This window comes from Macaca mulatta, chromosome 3 (genome assembly GCF_049350105.2).
Source record: "Macaca mulatta isolate MMU2019108-1 chromosome 3, T2T-MMU8v2.0, whole genome shotgun sequence".
In the NCBI taxonomy this organism is placed as follows: domain Eukaryota; kingdom Metazoa; phylum Chordata; class Mammalia; order Primates; family Cercopithecidae; genus Macaca; species Macaca mulatta.
The window spans coordinates 11680119-11697867 of NC_133408.1; the positions used below are offsets into that span (position 1 = coordinate 11680119).

Consider the following 17749-nt stretch of genomic DNA (forward strand, 5'->3'; position numbering starts at 1 on the left):
ATCTTTCAAAATAAAAATAAATCAAAGTATTGCAAGAAATAAATCAAAGTATTGCAAGAATAAAAAAAAAATAAATCAAAGTATTGCAAGAATCTTACCTTGGCTAGCATGGTGGCTCATGCCTGTAATCTCAGCACTTTGGGAGGCCAAGGTGAAAGGATCACTTGAGCCCAGGAGTTTGAGGCTGCAGTGAGTGATGATTGCACCACTGCACTCCAGCCTGGGAGGTGGAGCAGAACCCTGTTTCTTTAAAAAAAAAAAAAAAAAAAGAAAAGAAAAAGAAAAAAAAAGTATTTTATCTGTTTTTGCCAGTAACTCAAAATTGTTGATAGCAATTGATTATATTTCAATAATTAGCCCTTCCCCACATCCCACCCCATGCCATACACATTGAAGAATGGACTTTATGTTTCTGCCATCCATGAAACATCCAAATATCTAGACATCAGTGGCAACCTTTTGTATTCAACAACTATTCATTAGTGTGTGACCACATTCTTCTGCCAATGTTAAATGCTCATTTTAGATAATTTATTTGGTGGGTGCTTTATAGGAAATTCAGCTTTCCTATGAAGAGGTGGATCAGATATGTTCCTATAAACAAAGATGATTTAAACACATTGTAACTGGGAAGAAGATGTCATGTTTTAAAGGGAGGCTTTGTTTATGGAATTACCATCCGAATAAAGTAACATTTTGGAGCATCTCTGGGTGATGAGACCCAAAGGAACGACACTAGACACTGCTAGGAGCCATCAGTGCCATCTTCCATTTTTTGAACTACTGCAATTTTCCCTGATTTGGGAACCTCAGGTTAATTTTTTTTGGGCTCTGAAAACTATCTCGGGACACCCTCTATCAATTGCCATTTATGTGGTAGGAGCATAAACAGAAAGGCCCCTTTTCTCCCCTGAGGCAGGGTGGAAAGAAGAAACAAGGCTCTTGTACTAAAGTGTCACCACGTGCAGCAATTGCTAATCGTGGTGGAAATAACGTGGTCTTTTCCTTTCCCCTCATTGCTTTTATATAAACAGCCAAACACAGTGAATCAATTTTTCAAACAAACTTGTAAAATCCGAAAATACAACGACCTTTAACAGTTGGTAGCATGAATTATCAGGGCCTACAAAGAGGTTTTTAACTATTGAAACATGTTGGCAACAGGACAAATGAGGTTTTCCCCTTCCAACCCGTTAAAAATAGCTTTTATAAATTCTTAACTCCCTCTGATGGTGAGCTTATCATTAATCACCTTTATGACATCTTATATTTAGGCCACGGATAAATCTATGGGTCCTAATCAACCACTTTCCTGAGGAAATTGGCCAAATCCCGACTGGAGGTGGGGGATGAATCACAACTACCCTGCTATTCAGACAAATCTCTTTTCAAGTGCCCTTAAAGCCTTTTTTTTTTTTTTTCATACACCAGCGAAGACAGCCACACAGGAAACAATAATAGTTTAATCTCTTGAAAAATTTCCTTCCTGCATTGCATTGCTTTCAGACAGGTAGTCAGAGCCAGCCAAGGAAAATTAGCAGCAACTCCTGCCAAGAGCAGGCTGCTACTTGAGCCTGTTCATTTCACTGCCCTCCTCTTCCCTGGCTGCAGCCAGCAGCCTACTTGTGCTCCCCGGGACACTGTCTCCTCCATGGGCCCCCAGTGGGTGTTCTTCTGTTCAGAGGTGACCTAACTGACATTGGGAAAGAGAACAACAAGGTGAAGAGCTGCTTGGTGACTCACTGCATGGCTAGATATTTTTAAAGCCTCTTCTTCCTTCTTCTCCTGGAGTTCTCTGGAGCTTCCAGTAGGGAGGACAATGTGTTATCTGGAGAAACACATCTGGCTCTCAGAAAAATGCAGTTCCTCGCAGCTGGAGCCATTGTGAAGCTGTGTCTGTCCTTTGCTCATGGAAGGCTCCCGTCTGAGTGGTGAGCAATGCAGCCTATTTGCAAGACCTCTGGGAGTATTTTCATTTGAACAAGGCTCTAAAGAATCAGCTGTTTCTGAGATTTCTGAGATACACATGTCCACTGGCTTTACCTTTGGCAGGCGGTGCAGGACACCAGCCTTTAGGGATGCTCAACAATTCATTGCAGATTTCGTGAGAACCATCATAGACATTATTCCTTAGAGGTTAGGCGGCATTTTTCATGAAGGCCTCAAGCTGCCTCAGAGGAGTTTCTTCTAACAGCAAATTTATTCAACTGTGGACAAAAAGAGTCTCAGCTTCTCCATAGGCCACTGACAGCAGGCTTGGCTTCCTGGATTGCCCATGCCCATCTGTCCTCTTGACCCCATGGCTACTGTCTTCTCTAACCATCGACCACATGCAGGCTTCTGCTGTAACACACAAGCCAATGCTTCAGCTCAGAGTTCTGGCTTCTCTTCCAACAGTGTTTTGATTCTTTCCCTTGCCTTTGTAATTTCATGAACAACTTGCAGGGCCTGGACAAAGTTAGTTGCATTTCTATCTCTTGTGTATTTCTCCCTTCCCCTGTGTGTGGTATGTATAAAGAAAAAGTAATATGTTTTATAGAGACTAGAATGAGGAGGGTGGGGGAAGATCCATTGGCCGAATTTCTGATTGGCACAAAGGAAAATGAACAAAATTAGTTATTGTAAAAATAGCCCCTCAAAGCCACCCACGGTGTCTGGAAATTCTCTGGAACTGTTCCCATGCATTTTTAGGCCAAGCCAAAAGTAGATGAAATAGCGCCTGTTTTCATCTCCTTTTCCCTCTATTATCAAGGATAACTGAAAAGTAAGCTCTGTAGTATTTTCCGTAGACAAGTGCCTTAGCTAGCCAGGAATATTTTCACAGCAGTCCAGGTAAGAACGTCGGCAATCCATATTCACATAGGAGCCAAGGAGGAGCCCACCCTGTTGTGAAGGAATAGCAAAGGTCTTGAAGATGTTCATCATGGTGTTATTTATCATGTCAATAAATTATTAATAACCTCTTTCCAGCAATAAGGAAGTGCTAAAATCATTGTCTAACATCCATTCAGTGGACACCATTCACAGCTATGAAAAGACACATTTTCTTTTTTTTTAATTTTTATTTTAGGTTTGGGGGCACATGTGAAGGTTTGTTACATAGGTAAACATGTGTCATGGGGATTTGTTGTACATATTATTATGTCACCCAGGTATTAAGCCCAATACCCAATAGTTATCTTTTCTGCTCCTCTTCCTCCTCATCCCCTCCCCATCAAGTAGACTCCAGTGTCTGTTGTTTCCTTCTCTATGTTCACAAGTTCTTATCATTTAGCTCCCACTTATAAGTGGGAACATGCAGTATTTGCTTTTCTGTTTCTGTGTTGGTTTGCTAAGGATAATAGCCTCCGGCTCCATCCTTGATCTTATTCTTCTTTATGGCTGCATAATATTCCATGGTGGATATGTAATGCATTTTCTTTATCCAGTCTGTTATTGATGGGCATTTAGGTTGATTCCATGTTTGCTATTGTGAACAGTGCTGCGGTGAACATTGGCATGCATGTGTCTTTATGGTGGAATGCTTTATATTCCTCTGGGTGTATTCCCAGTAATGGGGTTTCTGGGTTGAATGGTAGTTTCACTTTTAGCTCTTTGCGGAATCGCCATACTGCTTTCTACAATGGTTGAACTAATTTAATTTACCAACAACAGTGTATAAGTTTCCCTTTTCTCCACAACCTCGCCAGGATCTGTTATTTTTTTGAAAAGTCACATTTTTGAAAGAAAGCTACATTGATGGCAGATACTCTTGCATTAAGTGAAAGAAAAGTAGGATGTACTGTTTATACTATTTTCTAATTTAATTATATTTATTGCAGAAAAAATTATTTCTGGTTAATGAAATTATGAGTGATTTTAATCTCATTTTTATAACTTTTTCTATTGATAATTTCTAAAATGTTTTTAATGAAAGATGTTTTTAAGTAGTCATACAGGCATCATTTCTGACTGGATCACTACAACCAATTTTACTTTTCTAGAGCCTTGAATTCCTCTTCAATTGTCTTCTTTTCTCATGACTTTGCCCATGGAAGTCTCTGTAATTTTTTTGGTTTTCTTTGAGACAGTCTTGCTCTGTCACCCAGGCTGGAATGCAGTGGCATGATCTCCACTCACTGCAAGCTCCGCCCCTGGGTTCATGCCATTCTCCTGCCTTAGCCTCCTGAGTAGCTAGGATTACAGGTGCCCACCACCACGCCTGGCTAATTTTTTTTAATTTTTAGTAGAGACGGGGTTTCACTGTGTTAGCCAGAATGGTCTTGATCTCCTGACCTTGTGATCTACCCACCTTGGCCTCCCAAAGTGCTGGGATTACAGGCATGAGCCACCGTACTTGGCCTTAGGTTTTTTATTTTATTTTATTTTATTTTATTTTTTTTTATGAGAGGGAGTCTTACTCTTGCTCAGGCTGGAGTGCAGTGGCGTGATCTCAGCTCACTGCAACCTCTGCCTCCCAGGTTCAAGTAACTCTCATGCCTTAGCCTCCCGAGGAGCTAAGTGCATGCCACGACACCCAGCTAATTTTTGTATTTTTAGTAGAGGGGGCATTTCACCATGGTTGGCCAGGCTGGTATCCAATTCCTGATCTCAAGTGATCTGCCTGCCTGCCTCGGCCTCCCAAAGTTCTGGGGTTACAAGTGTGAGCCACCATGCCTGGTCATAATTTTTTTTTCTGACTTTTTTTTTAGTTTTTTTTTCAAATTCACTCTCCTGTCTGGCTGTGAAACTCCAAGGTGATGCAGAAGCTTTCTTCTGTATTTCTGCTACTTCTACTCTCCCAGAGATGGTTTTTCTTGGTTAATCAGAACTTCATCCTAGGTAGCATTTCTCATAGTCTCCTCTACATTCGGATAGAGGAAGTTATCACCAAGGAGAGTGAAGAATGCATCAGATGTGCTGCTTTCTAGAACAGTCTGCAGGTGAAAGTTCACCTGCTCCGTGCTTCTTGCATGGCCAGACTCTTCCTTCCACACCTTCCCCCGGCCTTTGTTCTATTCACATACTCCCCCCGTGATATCTCGGCAAACCTTCTGCTGATTATTTCTTTCTTGTCTTCTACTCTGCTTACACCTGAGGTTGGCTGTTTCCTCTTACATATGCCAGATCCCATCCCTGTCCCCAGGACATTGAAGTCTAGTCCTCTGTTCTTCCTACACACCTGTCATCACACTGACCAACTTGTAGGGGAATCCTTAGTCTGATTCACTCCTTGGGGCAGAGGTCACTTCTGATTTAGCCCTCCAACCCCAGTGTGTAACATGGCAGTCATTTTATTTTATCAATATATTATATTTGTACATATTTAGGGGGTGCATGTGCAATTTTATGACATGCATAAATGTGAAATGATCAAGTCGGGGTTTTTAGTGTATTCATCACCCAAGTATTTCTCATTTCTGTGTGTTGGGAACATTTTCAGTTCTCCCTTCTAGTTATTTTGAAATATGCAATATACTATTGTTAACTATAGTCACCCTACTCTGCTATGGAACACTAGCACTTGTTCCTTCCATCTAACTGTATGTTTGTACCCATTAACCTACCCCTCTTCATGCCCCCGCCTCCCACCCACACACCCTTCCCAGTTTCTGGTATCTATCATTCCACTCTCTACCTCCATGTGCTCACCTTTTCTTAGCTCCCACCTATGAGTGAAAACATGCAATATTTGTCTTTCTGTGCCTGGGTTATTTCACTTAACATAATGACTTCCAGTTCCATCCATGTTACTGCAAATGACAGGATTTTATTCTTCTTAATGGCCTAGTATTCCACTTTGTACATATACCACCATTTCTTTATCCATTCATCTGTTGCTGGACACTTAGGGTAGTTCCATATCTTTGCCGTTGTGCGTGGTGCTGCGATATACATGGGAACACAAAACCTCATTTTGGTAGGCACTCAGCACAGTGATGTGAACTGGATACTGCCAGCTGTAGTTTTGATTTCCAAAAGTGCAGGATTAGTTTATTTTAAAGGTGGGTAGTCCTGATGTGGTCCCTATCACATCAACTTTCAGTGGTCTTATTTAACTCCTTCCACTAAAAATCTCATATTTTCTTTATTTATTAGCTATACCAGGTGCATTGGTTTCTAGTTGCTACTATTTATTTTCTTTAATTCTCTCAGGTCACACTTACCTAATGATTTTCATACAGAGTGACAGATGCTATGCCGGATGGATTTGCTTGTATAGTTTTGTTTGGGAAGTTTTCTTCTTTCTCAATTTATATTTGAGAGCTTCTGGAAGGAGGAAGGGTAGAGATGAGGTAGGCAGGAAAAGGGAGAACCCGAGAAAGGCATAGGGAGAGGGAGAGAAGACAGGGAGGGAGACGGATTTTATGCACCCAGAGAACAGTGAGAAGCCCTATCTAACTGTGCTCACAGACAGGTTTGACACCAGGTAGAGGTAAGAACATCAAGGAACAAAGTGGTCAGAGAAAAAGTTATGTTGACTCGAAAGTTTTTTTTTTTTTGAAAAAACACATTGAATTAATGATGCTACATCTTTGAAGATGTCTTTGGAGAGTGGCATTACTATATACATAGCTCCTGAAACAATAAAAATAGGCAAAGGTGAGATATTTGAGAGGTATTTTTTTTATTTATTTATTTTAGATGGAGTCTTACTCTTCTTGCCCAGGCTGGAGTGTAATGGCGTGATCTCGGCTCACTGCACCCTCCACCTCCAGGGTTCAAGTGATTCTCCCTGCCTCAGCCTCCCGAGTAGCTGGGATTACAGGCACCTGCCACCATGCCTGACTAATTTTTGTATTTTTAGTAGAGATGGGGTTTCACCAAGTTGGCCAGGCTGGTCTTGTACTCCTGACCTCAGGTGATCTGCCCACCTTTGCCTCCCAAAGCTCTGGGATTACAGGTGTGAGCCACCATGCCTGGCCAAGAGGTATTTTAAAGGCAACACGAGGGGTTTGTCTTCTGGACACATGAAAGTCCGAATGCCCTGGATCTGATGTTTGATAAGATATCTTTTCACTATCCATAATTGGAAAGGAAATTCTGATGGAGGAATCAAATAAAATTCATAATAAACAGGACATAATTGAATGGCAAGGAGAGAGGTAGTCGCCCTTCGACAAATGTCTGTCTTAGTGCCAGCGCTCTTCTGGAGGCTTATAGCTGTAGTCAGATGAGCCCCGTTATGCCTGGCTTAACTTCATGAAAGTTTTGTGACATAATAAACAAGGTGTGGTGGGAACCAGAGTGAGACTCAGGCTGGTCGAGCCTTGCCTAAGCACTCAGGAACAGGATCATGTGAAACAATACCTTCCCCAGGTCATGGCTACGTCGGGCATCAGCACTTTGCTTATTTCCTGCCAAAGCCCAGGTGAGTCAGGGAAGGTTCATGTACCTCTGGCCTTTGTTCTTAAAAACTTTAACTCTTAAAGATGGTTAACCTTTTTGGGGTGCTGTTTAGAGGTGTTTAATTTTTCTAAGTTATCTAAAGTTTCTATTCTGGTGCTTCTGTTGCTATAAACTTCTCAAGGACAAGTGTTCTCTTCCTTCCTCAAGTTTACTTTGAAAAATGTGCAGGCACCAGCAAATGAAATTACAGGGAAATCTTTCAGTGTACAGATGGGAAAGCACACCCTTTTGGAATTCAGATTGAATCTGTGCTTTCCCAGGTTTGGGTTTTCTCAGACAAATGCCACCTATTTTTACACAGGAAAAATTCTATCAGCAGTTTTAAGTACCTCTCAAATTTGGGCACAGCAAAGAAATTATAGTTGATCCTTGAACAATGTGGTGGTTAGGGATGCTGACCCCCGCCATGCAGTTGAAAATCCATGTATAACTTAACCAATAGCCTGCTCTTCAAAAACGTAACCAATAGCCTACTGTTGGCTGGAAGCCTTGCTGATAACACAGACAGTCAATTAGCACATATTTTGTATGTTTTATATATATGTGTGTATATATATATACACACATATACACACACACACATATATTATATACCGCATTCTCACAATAAAGTAAGCTACAGAAAAAATGTTATTAAGGAAAAGGTGGATGAAATACATTTACTATTCATTGAGTGGAAGTGGATCATCATAAAGGTCTTCATCTTCATCATGTTTATGTCGAGTAGGCTGATGAGGAGGAAGTGGAGGGGTTGACCTTGCTGTCTCAAGAATGGCAGAGGCAGCAGAAATGGAGGAGGTGTAAGGGGAGTCAGGAGAGGAGGCACACTCGGTATAACTTTTACTAAAAAAGAGTCTGTGTATAAATGAACCTGCATAGTTAATATCTATGTTCTGCAAGAGCCAACCGTACTGGAAAAACAAAACCCATAAAATCTCTTCCAACGGGTTGAGCAAAGAAATGGGAAACAATATTAAGGTTTGAGGTCTCCCTTTTCACTGGTAATAGCTTCTTTGGCTGTTTCTTCCACTCTTTATAACACACTTCTTTAGCAGGGACCAGGGACTTTTTAGATTCAGCTTGCTATATGCTTTTATGAATTCTATAAACAGAAAGGGATGTGTGCGTGGGTGGGAGAGGAGGGGAAAAAGAGGCAGAGAGAAGAGTGGTGGTCATTTGCAGGAAGGCTTCTCTGACTGCTAAGAATGTGTGAAATACTGCTTATAATTGTTACTCTGCAAAATTAAATACACTTTAATTAGCAATGAGCAATTTACCACACATTGGCTTCCACACATTGGCTTTCTTCAGAAGTCAACATGTGGTATATTGGAGTGAGGTAGTTGAGGAGAGCAGGCTCTGGAAAATAAGGTGAATATATGGAGGGGAAATGGAGGAGGGTGAAGGGAAAGGGTTCCTTTGCAATCTTTCAAAGTTTACTTGTTTCTTGAAGCCATTATCAGTTTATCATTTATAAAAAAGGTAGAACTGTAATAGGACTGAAAATGGGCTGTGTGGGGAGGATGCTAGTTTCTTCTTCAGAATGCATGGAGTCACCAGTAGTCCCAGCTACTTGGGAAGCTTAGGTGGAATGATTGCTTGGGCCTAGGGTTCAAGTCCAGCCTGGGCAACATAGAGAGACCCTGTCTCTAAAAAACACCAGGGAAACTGGTGTTTGAATCTTGGATCAAGCTGAAGGTAGTCTGAAAAGCAAGGAATGGGCCAGGTGCGGTGACTCACGCCTGTAATCCCAGCACTTTGGGAAGCCGAGGCGGGCGGATCACGAGGTCAGGAGATCGAGACCATCCTGGCTAACACGGTGAAACCCCGTCTCTACTAGAAATACAAAAAATTAGCCGGGCGTGGTGGCGGGTGCCTGTAGTCCCAGCTGCTCGGGAGGCTGAGGCAGGAGAATGGCGTGAACCTGGGAGGCGGAGTTTGCAGTGAGCCGAGATTGTGCCACTGCACTCCAGCCTGGGAGACAAAGTGAGACTCCTTCTCAAAAAAAAAAAAAAAAGAAAGAAAAGAAAAAGAAAAGCAAGGAATGTTCTAGAACATCAAGTCTAAGGGAGTGGAAAGTAAAAATGAAATCCAAGTTGAGGTGAAGACAGAGTCTTATCACTGACTCATCAGTGGCTGTGGGCAAGGAGGAGGATAGGATGGTGCAGGGAGAGCTATAGGATAGCATTTCTGGACTCCCTGAAAAATGCTGAGGTTTTCCAGTTCTCTAGCTGCAGAAATTAGTCCTCTGGGATATAATGGGGATGAATTGCTGACTTTCAGTGCACAAACTCATTTCTATTAGAAAGGAATGGCAACTTTTATGTAATCCTTCTGAGTGGCCATTTTGTAGGCATAGGATGGTTCAACTCATGGGTAATGCAGGCTTTCGATATTTGCTTTAGGAAATGGCCATAAAGGAGGAGAGTCTTGTAAGGCCTCTCATGCCCATTTCTGGAGCTCACAGTCTGGTTTGGTGTGGAAACACCTAAGTATGCTCTTTTCACAGCTTCTTAACAAACAACTCTTAGTAGCTCCAACCTCTTGTGGAAATTAAGCTTAACACTGAATAAGTTAAGCAAGTGAGCTGTAACCATAGTCATCAGACCATTTTTCCTGGGTAATTTCTATAAATTAATCTGATTATTTTGTAGACTGACTTCATAAGAAATGAGGAGCTGGAATACAGGTCCACATTATTAATGATGTGTAATATAATTGAGATTAAAGATTAAATTTTAGTCTTAATAAACATTGAAGATGTAGTTAGACACCATAAAACCAGTTGTGTTTAATGATTCCCAGCATTTTCTTCTGTCTCTCAGTATGTATGTGAGAGGGAACTGTGAGTTAAAAATAAATAAAACCTCACTTGTCACATGACAGCTAACAGCATCCATCCATTTCCAGAATGGCAACTTTTGACTCTCGATTTTAATAATTCATGAAAGAGGAGAGGTGTGGTTCCTTCAAAAGCAGGTGAAATGGACCCTTATCAGCCCATTAATTCACTTTCCTGCTGTGACTCACAGATTGATGGCAACAGTGAAACTTCTGTAGTTTCATAAAGTATAGTTTGATGTTTACATAATCATGTGGGTTGTTTTTAACCTTTTTTGTTAGAATTTTGTGGAACGAATAATGCACATAGCAAATAAAAGTTAACTTACAAGTTTATCTGGTTGATCAATGTATAAAGATAAACTACACACATACATAGATTTAACTCTACAAAATGGACATATTTAGGTAAAAATAGCCAGCTATTACTAGTTTCATAAGGTACTAATTAAAACACATACGTGCAAACATATTGCATTTCTACTTATCAAAAAATAATAATGGAACATAGTGCAATTATAGTAAGATAGATTGCAAATAATAACTTTTATAATAAAACACTAAACAAACTAATTTGTAGAGTACTCAAGGACAGTCATTTTTCTTCTGTATGCAGGTAGTGTGTTTTGTTCTATGAGGGAATTTGGGGTATGGGTTGCTATGGACCAAATTGTGTTCTTTAGAATTCCTGTGTTGAAGCTGTGATTTCCTGTGTTTGAATGTAGGGCTTTTAGGAGGTTAAGGTTTAATGGGTCATAAGGGTGGGGTCCTACTCTGATAGAATTGGTGACCTTCTAAGAAGAGAAAGAATATTACTCAGCCACAAAAAGGAATGAATTAGTGGCATTCGCTGTGACCTGGGTGAGATTATAGACTAAAAGTGAAGTAACTCAGGAGTAGAAAACCAAACATCATATGTTCTCACTCATAAGTGGGAGCTGACCTATGAGGATGCAGAAGCGTAAGAATGACACAATGGACCTTGGGGACTCAAGGGGAAAGGGTGGGAAGGGGGTGAGGGATAAGACTACAAACTGAGTGCAGTGTATACCGCTTGGGTGATGGGTGCATCATAATCTCGCAAATCACCACTGAAGAACGTATGTAACTTACTACCACCTGTTCCCTAATAACCTATGGGAAAAAAATAATAGCTTTTTGTTCCTGTTGCACCACTGTTCACTCTCGCCAATGAACAAGTCGGTCAAGAAACTGTGCCACGGCCATGGCTTTTAAAGATCCCAGAAAAACAACCATGGAGCTGGAGGTGGTGATTTGCTGAATTCGAATCACACTAATGAGCCGCCACATAAAATCTCCAGAGAAATGTGTGCTGACTTGATCAGAGGAGCAAAGGAAAAGAATCCTGAAGTGAAAGGACCAGTTAGAATGCCTACCAAGACTTTGAGAAGTACTACAAGAAAACTCCTTGAGGTGAAGGAGAAAACATCTAAGACATGGGATCGTTTCCAGATGAGAATCCACAAGCCACCCGTTGACTCGCACAGCCCTTCTGAGATTGTTGAGTGGATGACTTCCAGCAGTATTGAGCGAGAGCTTGAGGTTGAAGCCACCATTGCAGATTCTTAAGTCAAGTATTTTAATAAATTGGTTACCAGTTTAAAAAAGAAAAGAAGAAAAAGATACACCAGAGATCTCCGTCTGTGTGGGCAGGCCCTGAGGAAAGGTTGCCTGAGGACATGGTGAGGACTTGCCATTTACAACCCAGAAAGAGAGCCATTACCAGGAACCTGCTCTTAGACTTCTGACCTCCAGAACTGTGAGAAGATAAATATCTGATGTTTAAGCGATTGAGTCTGTGGTATTTGCTATGGCAGCTGGAGCAGACTAAGACAGGGATAAGGAGGAGGTAGTTGAAGTCAGAAGGCCATCCTAGGGGCTGTTGCATCTGAGCAAGCAAAATCTGTAAATAGATTTTCCTTTATGAGTAACGAGGAGGAGTTGTATGGAGCTGAGGGGATGTGGGAAGCAGCTTTGTGCTGGGAGCACACATGCAAAGGCTAGTGAGTTTGGGGACCTACAGGCAGTCCAATATTGCTACAAATGAAAACGCAGTGGAGGCTGGGCCTTGGAAAACCTTGTATGCACCCATGGAATATGAATCAGCTTCTGCCATGGTCCTGATAGCTTCCATTTATGGGTCTACCAGAAGGCTACGTCAGTCTTTGTTAAGCTGTGAATTCTGAGGCACAGAGTGAGTGACAAAGAGGCTGAGTGATAACTGAGGTTCCAGTCACCCCCACATCCATCTCTCAGGCCCAGAGGTCTCCACAAGTTGATGGTGTAAGCAACAGGGAGTTGGTGAAGGGTAAATATTCCTAGGGTGCAGGTAAAAGGCAGTGAAGGAACTGCAGTCCCATTCCTAATTCTACACTGAAGAGGATGTGATGGGGACAGAGAGCAGAGGACAGGCTCGGGTGACTTTAGGTGATCTGTTCAGCAAGAGGTGGACAGGACTTGCATCGTGTGGGAGGGATCATTTAAGGGAAGGAGTCCGGGATAACTCCCAAGTCTCTGCCTGGTTTCACCTGTGGGGAGGAAGCAAAGAATCTGGTCTGAAGTAGTGACATTTTTGATCTTGGTGGACATCTGGAAGGCAATTCAGCCTAGGACTTGCAGAGGTCTGGGCCAGACAGATGGGCTTGAGAGCAACCCTGCTTCATTTCCCACTGCTCCTAAGTTTTAGCTTAGTTTCTGCTAGGTTCTACAGATGGATGATAGGATCACAGCAGGAACTAACTCTCCATCTTGTCCACTCAAGGTCACAGGAATCTGCATTTAGGTTTCCCTTAAGGCAAAATTGGTGGTGTCATGTGAGAGGAGTTGGGGTGGCAAGAAGGGAATGTTCAGTGACTTAAATACTTAGGAACACATCAGCCAAAAATTGTGTGGTGTGGTAGGAATTTAAATTGTGCTTGTGCAGCTTGCCATGCTGGTCTGAACTTTCAGCAGAGTACCTTGGATTGAAAAATAACACATGTTGTAGGCAAGACACTTTCATGGACTTGGAAGGAATGACTATGCTTTCTACATATTTAAAGAATTAGAATTTAGGCCAGGAGCGGTGGCTCATGCCTGTAATCCCAGCACTTTGGGAGGCTGAGGTACGCAGAACACGAGGTCAGGAGATTGAGACCATCCTGGCCAACATGGTGAAACCTCGTCTCTACTAAAAATACAAAAATTAGCCAGGCATGGTGGTGCATGCCTGTAATCCCAGCTACTCGGGAACCTGAGGCATAAGAATCGCTTGAACCCAGGAGGTGGAGATTGCAGTGAGCTGAGATCGCACCACTGCACTATCTAGGCTGGCAGCAGAGCAAGACGCAGTCTCAAAAAAGAATTAGAATTTAATGCCCACTTATAGCATTATAATTTATTATATACATAGTGTCACTAAGACTAACAGGAGCCCCTATCCTCAGGAGCTTAGGTAGAGCACAAATGGGTACACCCCAAATCAGAACAAACTCGTGGAGGGGCTGGGCTTCCAAAATTGTCATTGCTGCAGCCTATCATGAAGCAGTTGGGTTTCAGGGGCAGTGATGAGTTCCCAAATTGGATAAAGAGAGCTATGAACATTGACTGGCAATACTTTGGAGGCCTAGGATGACTATTCAGCTGGCTAGGACAGGAGCAGACCCTGTGAGATGTGTGGAAAAGGATCCTTGAGAAGATGGTGCTATGGTTGGGCTGTGTCCCCACCCAAATCTTGTCTTGAATTTTAATACCCACAATTCCCACACATCGTGGGAGGAACCTAGTGGGAGGTGATTGTGTTATGGGGGCCGATCTTTCCTGTGCTGTTCTCATGACAGTGAGTGAGTCTTACAAGATCTGATGGTTTTAAAAACGGGAGTTTCTCTGCACAAGCTCTCTCTTTGCCTGCTGCCATTCGTGTAAGATGTGTCTTGCTCATCTTTGCCTTCCATCATGATTGTGAGGCTTCCCCAGCCACATGGGACTGTGAGTCCAATTAAACCTCTTTCTTTTGTAAATTGCCCAGTTTCAGGTATGTCTTTATCAGCAGTGTGACAATGGACTAACACAGATGGGATGAGGGAGAGGGAGCTGGAGGTTTAGAAACACTGCTATGGATGGAGGTCTGAGCAGGGAGGAGGATGGATGGAAAACAGTCCTGTCCAGAGGAGGGCGACAGGGAGTCGTGGTTCCTGAGGAGTGGCAGGGAGTCAGGGAGGATGCTGGTTCCGCTGTGGAAAGCAACAGAGCAAGGAAAGGAGATCCGACCCCGTCATGAACGAGGCTGGACACTCCTAGCCAGTGTACCCAGGAGGAGAGAGGTGAGAGGAAGCCTGGGGGAAATAACCTGAATATTTGAGGGATGAGCCTAAGAAAAGATACATGAGGTGAGGTTTTTAGAGGTGAAGAAAGACCACAGAGATTATGGGCCTGGGATGGCAAAGGCAGCAGTACATGTTTGCTTTCTCCTTGGGCAGAAATAGAAGGAAAAAAATCTCATGAATCCTAGAATCTTATGCATTTGCTAATTAAAGGCAAAAAATGGCCTCTGGGAAGGGAACTCTGAGACGCACAGATTGCAAGTGAGATGATGGTGAGGAACTATTAGTATTTAGGGGCTCTCTGAAACTTCGAGAGATAAATTGGGTTTGTTCAGGTATGGAAGACAGGAATTTAAAGGTCCAGGGACAAGTGGAATCCATCCAGCCATTTTTGTACAGGAGGAGGAAGAAAAAAGAAGTAGGGTCACAAAAATAAGTAAGTAGGAGTTCAGAAAGTTAAGGAGGCTGGGTGCAGTGGCTCATGCCTGCAACCCCAGCACTTTGGAGGGTCAAGACGGGAGGATTGCTTGAGGTCAGGAGTTCAAGACCAGACTGGGAAACATAACAAGACCCCATCTCTATTTAAAAAAAAAAATAAAGTGAAAGAAAAGGTCACAATACAGGGAAAAGTGAGCTAAGAATCTCGGCATTAGAGTGCCCTTGATGTGGTCCTGATTCGGCTATTTCCATCTGTGTTCCCTGAGCCTAACCTCAGCACTGGCCTCTCCAAACCTCTTTTCAGTCCTCTCATTTTGAAAATAGGGCCCATTACACATTCTCTGAAAGCTTGTTGAGTGATTTAACCACATAGTCTAGGGGAGGCACTCATCAAACATTAGGCCTCTCTTTTTGATTTTTATTCTATAGTGGTATCTATCTAGAGGTTGGTGAAGACAGTGTTGTGGAAGAAAAGTGGGAAGGATGAAATACACGGAAATAGGACATACACGTAGAGGGGAGTCCTTGATGGTCATCTGGCTTGATAGGGAAAGTTAGAGAGCTCTCCTGAACTACAGTGACAGAGCTTGGGGTTATAACACACACAGCTCCAGAGAAAACACTTTGCTTACCATATTTCCTCTTCTGCTGGGGCTCTGGCATCTTCATTGGTCAAAAGGCAGCAAGGATTCGCAAAGCCTATTCCGAATTTATCCAGGTCTTTGCATGAACGGCTTCCTTCTCCCACCTTCCCTTGTGAGGTCCAGCTATTAATTACACTAAGTGACAAAGATTCTCCTTGCTGCATGATGGACACAAGGATGAATCTTTGTTACTGATTGCAAATAACAGAACGAGTGGTGGCCAAGAGTCAGGCTGGGAAAACACGCTTCAAGTCACGCAATGGGCATATGGCACTTTCTTCTGAATTGACACAAGAGGCTGCAGAGAAACAGAGTGGGTATTATTTTGTTAAGTTCCTCCTATGAAAATAGAGCCTCCGTCCTTTTTTTTGCTGGTTCAGTTCTGGCACTGGAACAAACTGTCTCTTTACATTAGTTCAGTTCTGCAGAGAAACGCTCATTTAGAAGGAAATCATTGGAAAATCCAGGCAAGAATCCATTTTTTAAAGTCACAACTGAATGATTGCTTTCTTATTGTGCTACATGGGGCTGGAAAAATCATTCCTTTTTCTACATATTTTTCTTTTTTAGCTTTGTGTTTTCATTCTGCTTAAGACACACATATGTGCCAAAAATGAAAACATTTTCAAAGGGCAAGTTTCAAGGACTCCTAAAAATAGGACCGGTTGCCAAATATACATTTTCCCAATATGTAAATGGCTGAAAAGGAGCACAATGAAAAGCATATGCTATTCAAATTTTCTTCAGAAAAACAAGAGCCGGAGGAGCTAACTGATTCTCTCTAAACTACTGGCTTCCATGTAAATTTTATCTTTAAGTCTTTAGACATCATTCTTTGCATATTTTACATCTATCTTTTAATCAAGACTGAAACAAGCTACTAAGTATAATGTTATTTTCCAAATGGGAAAAAGTCATTTCATCACATCAGCCTGTAACTTGACAAGAACCTTGCAAATAAGCATTAAGGCCAAAAAAGGTATAAAACACTGAGAACATCTAGGCCACTTGTGGCTGCTTCCCAGATCTAGGGGCAAATCCATGAGTTGAAAAGTAAAGGCACATTAGTTCGGGTAAGAAGTCTTATTTCTTGGCTTCTGTGGCCTGCAATCAGGAATTACCTGAAATTCTTTCTGGAAACAAAAAGGCAGAGCATATATACATTAATTAAAATCAAAGAAGTCAATGGTGGAAGGGGTTTGCTTAGCATTCTGTGGCTGTCACCCAGTATGAATGGATGTTCTCTATTCTTAAGCCTGTGCCTTGTAATTTAGGAAAATTATCATTCTTTGTGAAAAATCCCATTGGTGAGCTAATCTCTCAAATGCCTTCTTTTATTTTCTGAAAAAAAAGTTTTTTGATCAATGAGTCAACATGCTTAATGATTATAAGTTGTCTTGTCAAAGGTTTACAGACCTGCATGGCTGTATCCTTCTTGGGTGGGCTTGTGTGGGGCTGGAGTCCCCCTGAATTCCCTGGAGACCTCCTTTTCCTTCAGCAGGCTATGGAGGCAGTGCTTGGCTAGGAAGTATGGCTGACAGTCTACACTTTTATCCTTGGAATTATCTTGCTTTCCCAGCCCTGGTTAAAATTTTTCTTTCATATCTTAGTATTTCCTTGATAGACCATGGGGGAGGGAAAAAAAACTCAGAAAAGGTTTCACCCTTGCTGTTAAAAAGTTGTGGCCTTTGCTCACATTTGCCAGAGAAAGTGGCTTATGCCACCAATTAACATGAATTATTAACTCATAGATTAATGATTTATTAGAAACCTAAATCTGGCACTGCCAGATCCAAATGATTTAAACAAAAACAAAGAAAACAACATAACTCTGATTATAACAATTTGTAGACAATGCTTGGAATAAGCAATGGCATTTTGGCTTTCCAAAGGATTTCTTATTTTCCCTCTAATACCACACTGACTGAAGAGTCAAGCAAATTCATTAATTAATAATACCTATAATGACTCATGCAGATGTTGGTTTTAATTTTTTTTTATTTAACAAAGATTCATTGATATGGTTTGTCTGTGTCCCCACCCACATCTCATCTTGAATTGTAGTTCCCATAATCCCCACATGTCATGCATGGGAGGGACCTGGTGGGAGGTAAT

General features: G+C 41.9%; 1 long non-coding RNA gene, 1 other non-coding gene and 1 pseudogene across 8 annotated transcripts in view; 1 reads left to right on the forward strand and 2 right to left on the reverse strand.

Annotated features, from left to right (window-relative positions):
* LOC144339661 (uncharacterized) overlaps positions 1-17194 on the reverse strand; it is a 44536-nt gene extending 27342 nt beyond the window's left edge. For 4 of the 6 annotated variants that reach the window (XR_013414924.1, XR_013414927.1, XR_013414928.1 and 1 more), the window contains exons 1-3: positions 17051-17181; positions 15623-15932; positions 99-246 (exon numbers count right to left, since the gene is read on the reverse strand). This is a non-coding gene — a long non-coding RNA (uncharacterized LOC144339661). Of the gene's footprint in view, positions 1-98; positions 247-15622; positions 15933-17050 lie in introns of all 6 variants that reach the window. The other 2 variants (XR_013414926.1, XR_013414925.1) reach the window with 1 other exon arrangement.
* On the forward strand, positions 6257-15628 carry LOC144339660 (small ribosomal subunit protein uS10 pseudogene; annotated as a pseudogene). Its single transcript, XR_013414922.1, has one exon. The product of XR_013414922.1 is annotated as a small ribosomal subunit protein uS10 pseudogene (transcript).
* Positions 15752-15845, reverse strand: MIR802 (microRNA mir-802). The gene has a single exon (NR_032690.1). It is a non-coding gene; the product is annotated as a microRNA mir-802 (primary transcript).
* Positions 17195-17749: the final 555 nt, after the last annotated feature.